Source organism: Theropithecus gelada, chromosome 19 (assembly GCF_003255815.1).
Source record: "Theropithecus gelada isolate Dixy chromosome 19, Tgel_1.0, whole genome shotgun sequence".
NCBI classification, from domain to species: Eukaryota; Metazoa; Chordata; class Mammalia; order Primates; family Cercopithecidae; genus Theropithecus; species Theropithecus gelada.
Window position 1 is genome coordinate 30,845,766 of NC_037687.1, and position 7,585 is coordinate 30,853,350.

The 7,585-nt window shown below is 58.2% G+C and overlaps 1 protein-coding gene across 10 annotated transcripts in view; it reads left to right on the forward strand.

The window, feature by feature from the left end:
- The first annotated feature begins 1,777 nt into the window (after positions 1-1,777).
- Positions 1,778-7,585, forward strand: part of MYADM (myeloid associated differentiation marker) — a 12,990-nt gene continuing 7,182 nt past the window's right edge. The window contains exons 1-2 of one of the 10 annotated variants that reach the window (XM_025367409.1): positions 1,778-1,923; positions 6,006-6,090. The gene's annotated coding sequence lies outside the window, so the exon portion shown is untranslated. Of the gene's footprint in view, positions 1,924-2,377; positions 2,590-4,043; positions 4,128-4,538; positions 4,907-5,653; positions 6,095-6,259; positions 6,495-7,585 lie in introns of those variants that run through there. The other 9 variants (XM_025367406.1, XM_025367405.1, XM_025367411.1 and 6 more) reach the window with 9 other exon arrangements.

Below are 7,585 nucleotides of genomic sequence, written 5' to 3' on the forward strand. Positions count from 1 at the left end.
TTAAAAACAAAACAAAACAAAACCAACCTCTCTGTTAGAGGACAGTCCTAGAAATGTAGCCAGGTGGCCGGGCGCAGTGGCTCATGCCTGTAATTCCAGCACTTTGGGAGGCTGAGGTGGGTGCATCACCTGAGGTCAGGAGTTCAAGACCAGCCTGACCAACATGGTGAAAACCCCACCTCTACTAAAAATACAAAAAAAAAAAAAAAAAAATTAACCGGGCGTGGTGGCGGGCACCTATAATCCCAGCTACTCCGGAGGCTGAGGCAGGAGAATCGCTTCAACCTGGGAGGCAGAAGTTGCAATGAGCCAAGATCACATCATTGCACTCCAGCCTAGATGACAAAAGCGAGACTCCGTCTCAAAAAAAAGAAAAGAAAAAACGCACACATTGGTGGTGTCAGACGTGTTGGGAGTGGAAACCAGTTCGTAATCTTTATCTCAAGGGAACTCTCCCCCTAAAACCTCTATTACAGAGAATGCTATGATGCCATGTGGTAGATCGGATGGCCACTCTGTGGCTCTGGATCAGCCTCTTTCCCTGGCGTCCTCAGGGCTTGCTCCATGAGCTCAGGAACAAAGTGGCCGAGGTGGACGACAACAGCTACGTCACCGATGAATGCCTACCTAGCTGGCAGTAGCAAGTGCTGAGCCCCCAGAGTGGCAGTTTCCAAGGAAGACCAAAGAGCCAAATACCTGGGCGCGTGAGGATTACACTGGGGCCCTTTCATCCTGGACTGGGCAGTGAGCTTCCTCCCTCAAATAAACAACTCTGGGCTTGTTATTTGCTTTTCTTGCCCTTTGCACTTCTGCCAACAGCAGCATCTGTGTCTGCACTGAATGGCCCTATTCACCCTCCTGTTAACCCCGCACAGTATTGCTTCTGATCAAGGAGCTCCACATATTAGGAAGTCAGTGGGGGGGCAGTGTATGTAGCCTGTTACCCCAAAGCAGCCAGCCTCATGGAACAGAGGCACAGCCTGTTTGAGACTGGGTTACAGGGCCAGTTTGGAGTCATCATCTTTGGGGTCAGGGGTGCTGCTTACGGCACGGGTAACCACTCTGAACCAGGGGCACATCCCAGATGATCCCAGATTACAGAGACCTGGGAACTTAAGAGTGCCATTTCTTTCTTTTATTTTTCTTTCTTTCTTTCTTTTTCTTTTCTTTTTTTTTTTTTTTTTAGACGGAGTTTCACTCTTGTTGCCCAGGCTGAAGGGCAATGGTGTGATCTCTGCTCACCACAACCTCTGCCTCCTGGGTTCAAGCGATTCTCCTGCCTCAGCCTCCCAAGTAGCTGGGATTACAGGCGCCTGCCACCACGTCCGGCTAATTTTTTGTATTTTTAGTAGAGACAGGATTTCACCATGTTGGAGAGGCTGGTCTCGAACTCCTGACTTCAGGTGATCCACCCACCTGGGCCTCCCAATGTGCTGGAATCAGAGACATGAGCTGCTGCATCAGCCAAGAGTGCCATTTCTTAGGACCACACCCGATGACTCACTCTTCAAATTTTTGTTTTGTTGTTATTTTTTGCTTTGAGACAGTTTCACTCAGTCACCCATGGTGGAGTGCAGTGGCACAATCTTGGTTCACTGCAACCTCCACCTCCCGGGTTCAAGCCATTCTCCTGCCTCAGCCTCCTGAGTAGCTGGGACTATAGGAGGTGCCATCAGGTTTCATTTTTTTGTATTTGTAATGGAGATGGGGTTCATCATGTTGGCCACGCTGGTCTCAAACTCCCCACCTCAGGGGTGATCTGCCGGCCTTGGCCTCCCAAAGTGCTTAGGATGACAGAGGTGAGCCACTGCGACCGACCTTCACTCTTCAAATGTTTGCTTCCTGTTCCTGCTACCCTGAACCCCGACGTTGAGGGGCCCTAGTGTCTACAGGGGAACCGCTGCCACCACAAGGAATAATATAGTAAGTTGTGTAAGTGGAGACCACCTCTGGGCCGTTTGGGGTACCTCGAGTGTGTCACTATGGGGTCAGGCAGTGACTGATTTAGGCAGGAAGGGAGAAAGATTTACTGCTATACTTGGGGCCAAGGAGGCCTGTGAGTGGAACCTAGAGGCGTCCCGGGGGAGTCTCCAGCTAACACCATGTCCCGACTCCCTATCCGTCCATAGCCCTCCCTCCTGGGACAAGGCCTGATCTGGACGCATTGAGACCTCCCTCCCCTGTGCAGGGCCCAGAATGACAGAGAGGGTCTGTGGACCCTTCCCTTTGCAGAGGCACAAAGAGTGCGCACACAGGCTCTACCTTCCTCTGCCCAACCCCCTCTCCACTCCTGCAGACCCCCCCCCTTCCTGCAGTTCCCCCTCCGGCCCCTCCCCGCTCCGTAGGACACGTAGACCCGGATCCTCAGCTCCCGGACCCCTTCCTACTGCTCCCTTCGCCACTCGCGCGGCTTCCATTCCTGGTCTCGGCCTCAAAGCCTCTTCAGCTGTCGGCTCTGGAAGGTGCCCAGCGGCGGCAGCGCCAGACGCGCCCCGTTAGCTCAGCGTCGCTGAGCAGCCGCAGCCGCCACCAGGCCCCGCCCAGCGGCCGCCGCCAGCCAGGCCGCGCCCGGGACAACTGCAGAGCGCGGTGAGTGAGCGCGGCCAGAGGGAAGGACTCAGGCGTCCCGGGTCCCCGCCCTGCCCCTCCCCGGGGGCCCGACATCCCGACTCTCAGCTCCCTCTTTTTCTTTTGGCTCCGGCAGTGCGTTTTAGGGCCGCAGAGTCGCCTTTTAAAAACGCACCCGGCAGCCATTCCCTGCCCTGGGGCTTCGGGCCCACCAGCCCCTTGGATCCCTTCCCCTCTTGCAGGATCCAGGAATCCAGAGCCCCCAGCCCCAGCTCCAGCCCCATCCTCATTAAAATTCTGAGTCCCTCCCTCCATCCAGGAGTCAGGAATGTAGGCCAAAAATATCTCTGCCTTCCAGACCCAGGCGTCTAGGCTTGCAACACCTGCTCTGAAAATCCAAGAGTCTGAGCTGTAATGGTTCTATTATTATTATTATTTACTTATTTTTAATAGAGCAGGGTCTCCCCCATGTTGCCCAGGCTGGTCTTGAACTCCTGGGCTCAAGGGATCCTCCCTCCTCAGCCTCCCGAAGTGCTGGGATTACAGGCGTGACCCACCGCGCCGGGGCCTGATTGTTCTTTTGAGTCAAGAATCTCGGCCTCAACCTAGGCATCCTGTGGAGCCCAGGAATCCGGGCCCCCAACTCCTACCGCGCTAGCTCCGGGGAATTTTGCCCCCAACACACCCCACCCCTATCCACTGTGATATCTGAGACCCGCGTCCAGCCGAGTCCCTTACCCTGCGGCGCCCGGTGCCAATGGGTACTAGGGGAGCATTTTGCTACCCCTTCAAGATCCTTAAATACAGGAATCTAGCCTCTGTTTCTTGGGGAGACCCAGCAGTCAGGGATCGTAGCCCAGAACCACCTAAGGCCCAGGAATACTGCTCTCAATTCTGCTGTCCCTCAGGGCTCCAAGAGACAGAGATCCTAGCCCACAAACCCCATTAAACTGAGGGGCCTGGTCCCCCAATCCGCTGCGACCCAGGTGTTTAAGCTTTCATCCAGCAAGGCAGGGGTGGGGGCGGAACAGACCAGGAAGGAGGGGGGCAGGAAGGGAGCGGGAGAAAGGAGTGGGGTGAGACGGGGGTGGGGACCTGAGCTGGGGGGCTCTGTACTAAACAAACCCTAAACATGCGGGTTTCTATGGTAACGGTGTTCCCTGGCCTACCCTGGAGACTCCTCTAGGGCTGTGTCGAGGAGGGCAGCCCCCAGGAGTCTCCACGCCGCCAGCTGTTGTGTCTTCCTGTTTTGTCACCACGGCAACGGTGACCTCAGCTCTCCACCCTGCTCACTGGGGTGGGGCTGGAGCGCCGCGTTACTTTTTACCCGGGGGGGCGTGGTCCGCTCTTGGCCCCGCCTCAGGGCGGAGCTGGGATAGCCCAGGCTCGGGGAAGTCCCCGTCCACCGCCCTAACCGGAGCTGCGCCCCGCCCCGGCCCCGCCCCCGTCCCGCCCGCCCTGGCTCCCCAGCCCGCCAACCCCACCCAGCCCTCAGACCCTTCCGGCTGCAGCTGTCGTCTTTGCTTCAGCCTCAGCCGCCACTGGTTGCCTGAGGTGAGGTTGCGGGGACCCCAGAGAGCGTGAGCAACAGTCTAGGGTCCTTATGGCCAGAGGGAGGAATGGACTGTCTCAGAATATCTGGGTCCCTAGAAAGACTAGGGCTGGGCCAGGACTTTTGGGGTTCTGCAGAGGAGAGGGCTGAGGACCCGGACTGTGGAGGTCATACGTCTGGAAGAGTGGGGAAGGGGACCTGGACTCCTGGGTCTGAGGGAGGAGGGGCTGGGGGCCTGGACTCCTGGGATGAGGGAGGAGGGGCTGGGAGCCTGGACTCCTGGGATGAGGGAGGAGGGGCTGGGGGCCTGGACTCCCGGGTCTGAGGGAAGAGGGGCTGGGGGCCTGGACTCCCGGGTCTGAGGGAGGAGGGGCTGGGGGTCTGGACTCCTGGGTCTGAGGGAGGAGGGGCTGGGGATCTGGACTCCTGGGATGAGGGAGGAGGGGCTGGGTCTGCGGGAGTAGAGAGATGGGGACTCGTAGGTGCCCTAGTTGGAGGCTGGAATCTGGTACGTGGAGGTCCTTTAGGAAGGGAACAGCTTGGGTTTAGGTGTCCTGGGTTTGGGAATGAGAATGGAAGGAATTCAGAATTACTGACCCCTCCCCATCCAGGGGACAGACAGAATCGGAACTTTGGGCTCCTGAAAGGCCGAGGGAGGGGTGTTAAGATCCAGCCCCGTGCTCCCAAAGTGCAGAAGGAGCTGGGAAAGGAGGAGAGGACAGGGCTGCGTCCCGCATCTCTGGGTGCCGAGAGCCGAGGCTGGGGTTCCGGGGCCCGATTCTGAGCGTGAGCGATGGGTGTGGCGTCTGGAGTGGACGAGGGAGGACACTGAGGGGCTGGGTGTGGCCCGGGGAGTCCGGTGCTCTGCAAGGAATCCCGGAGGCCTGTTTCCACACCCTCCAGGCTCTGGCTGCGCATTCCTGAGCTCAGATCTCGGGCGACGGCTGGAGGCCCTAAGGGCGGGGTGGACCCCTCCCTTCCCCTCGGCATGCCCCCTCCGCGGCTAGCCCACCTTCCGCGGGAGACTGAATGAGTGACGCCCTCCCTCGTCCTCCTCTCCTGCTTGGGACGGGGCAGTAGCCCGCCTTCTAGAGCACGGGACGCTGGGCCAGTCCCGATTTCCTTCTCCTTCCCGGGTCCTGGGGGGTCGTGAGGGCGAGGAGGTGCTCCCGCAAGCCCCGAAGCTCCCGCAAGCCCCGAATGCTCCCAGGTGCTCCCGCAAGCCCCGAATGGCGATCAGGGAGACCGTGGGAGGCGTGTCTGGGCCTCGGGCCTGACTCCAGCACCGCGTGCAGTTTCCGGCCCGGAGCCTGAGTCCCGGGTCCCTGCCCACTCCGGTCTTAGAGATGCTCTCGGAGGGCTCTCAGCCCATGTTTATAGGGATCCAGAAATACGGGCCTCCACTCCTCTCCTACTAGGGCCTGGGAGTCGGGGTCCCCACCCCCCGGAAATCCGGGAGAGGGCGGGCAGCCCCGGAGGCGGGCGGGGGTCTGGGCACCGCCTCCTGGTCCCTGACACATTCCAGATGCCTGGGCCGACTCGAAGCCCTTATAAGGCGCGGAGACTCCGGCTCTGGCTGGGCCTTCCGCCCCCGCAGCCGCCGCCCAGGGTTCTCTAACCACCGCCGCCTGCACCCCAGTCCCCCCGCCCCCGCGGGGTTAAGATCACACGCGCGCCCACGCCGGCCCGCGGGGCGTGCACTTTCGCTGGCTTCCATCGGCCGCAGCCCAGTTTACTGAACGGGAGGGGAAGGGGGCGGGGCTCGCCCGGGGTCACAGCCAGGCCCCTGCTGGGCTCCCTGCCACGTTCCTGTCCCCGCGGGGCAGCGGATCTCGGGAGGGAGGAGCCTGTCCAAACGGACGCTAACGGCCTCCCTCCTCCTCAGGTGCTCTTACAGCCTGTTCCAGGTGTGGCTTAATCCGTCTCCACCACCAGATCTTTCTCCGTGGGTTCCTCTGCTAAGACCGCTGGTGAGTGGGCAGTGGGCTTGGACTCCTGGGTCTGAGGGAGGAAGGATTGGGTTCTGGACTCCTAGATCCTGGGAGAAAGACCAGGAAGCTTGGGCTCCAAGGAATAGGGCCCCAGACGCTGGGATATTTGAGGAAGAAGCATGGCCAGGCCCTGGCTCCCTTGTCTCAGGGAGCTGCTGTGCTGGGACTGCCGGGAAGAAGTTAAGACCTGTGCTACTGCCCTGCAATGGGCCTGAATCTGAAAGGAGGAGGTTACTTTCCTGTGGGCTAGGAGAGGCCAGCTTGGGTTTAGTGGTGTGGCTGCAATGAGACAGTTTACACCCTGAGGAAAGAACTGGGCACCTGGTTTCTAAGAGGACTGGCACTTGATTCCTGGGGGCCGTTAGGACAAGGAGGTGAAAGCTGTAGATTTTGCAAGGACAAAAGAAGCAAGTTGGTTTTCTGGAGTCTGGGGCATCTGGGATCCTTCAGGCTGAGGGCCCAGGGCCAGAGGTCTGACCCCTTATGACAGGACTGTGATGGCCAGGCGCGGTGGCTAACGCCTGTAATCCCATCACTTTGGGAGGCCAAGGCGGGCGGATCACTTGAGGTCAGGAGTTTGAGACCAGCTTGGCCAACATGGCGAAACCCCTTCTCTACTAAAAATACAAAAATTAGTCGGGCTTGGTGGCGGAAGCCTGTAATCTCAGCTACTCAGGAGGCTGAGGCAGGAGAATCGCTTGAATCAGGAGGCGGAGGTTGCAGTGTGTCAAGATTGCACCATTGCATTACATCCTGGGTGACAGAGCGACTCCGTTTAAAAAAAAAAAGGTAAAACAAACAAACAAACAGGATTGTGAGGCCTAGAGAGTTCAGTGGAAGGGCCTGGGGTTCCTACTGGACAGTTGGAAATCTGGGGAGCTGAATTTCCCAGAAGCTGGGGGACCAGCTGGCTGGGTTTTGGGGAGAGAAGGTGGAGGCGGATGGACTCGGTGTGCGGGAGTGGGGAGGGGGAGGCTGAAACCAAACTTTTTTGGGTTGCAGTACTCCAGTCCTAAATCCCCGGTGGGAGTTAGACTGAGAGTGAAGGTCCTAATCTCCAAGGTTGGGGGTGGGGAGAGGAGGGGGCCACTGAGAGTTTAGGCTCCTTGCCAGAAGGGAGGGGAGATCTCTTGGTTTTCCGCGGCTGGGATCTCTATGAGAAGATATCCTTTATTGGGAGGTCGGAGCTCTTATTAGATGTGGATCCCTGAGAATGGAAGCCTGGGGAGGTTGGGCTGTTTAGAGGCTGGAAATGTCTAGGTCACACTGTTCGATAGAAGAAGGAAGTCTGCTCACAGGGTCTGGGGTGCAGAGCTCTGAATACTGAAAGAAAAGGAAGTTGAGAGTTGGGGTTTTCAGAGTTCGTGGAAGACAAGCGTTTTGTCCTGACTCTTGGGTTGTGGCAGGAGGCAGAAGGAGGACGGAGGACGCTTTATTATTATTATTATTATTATTTTTATTTTTTTTTTTTTTT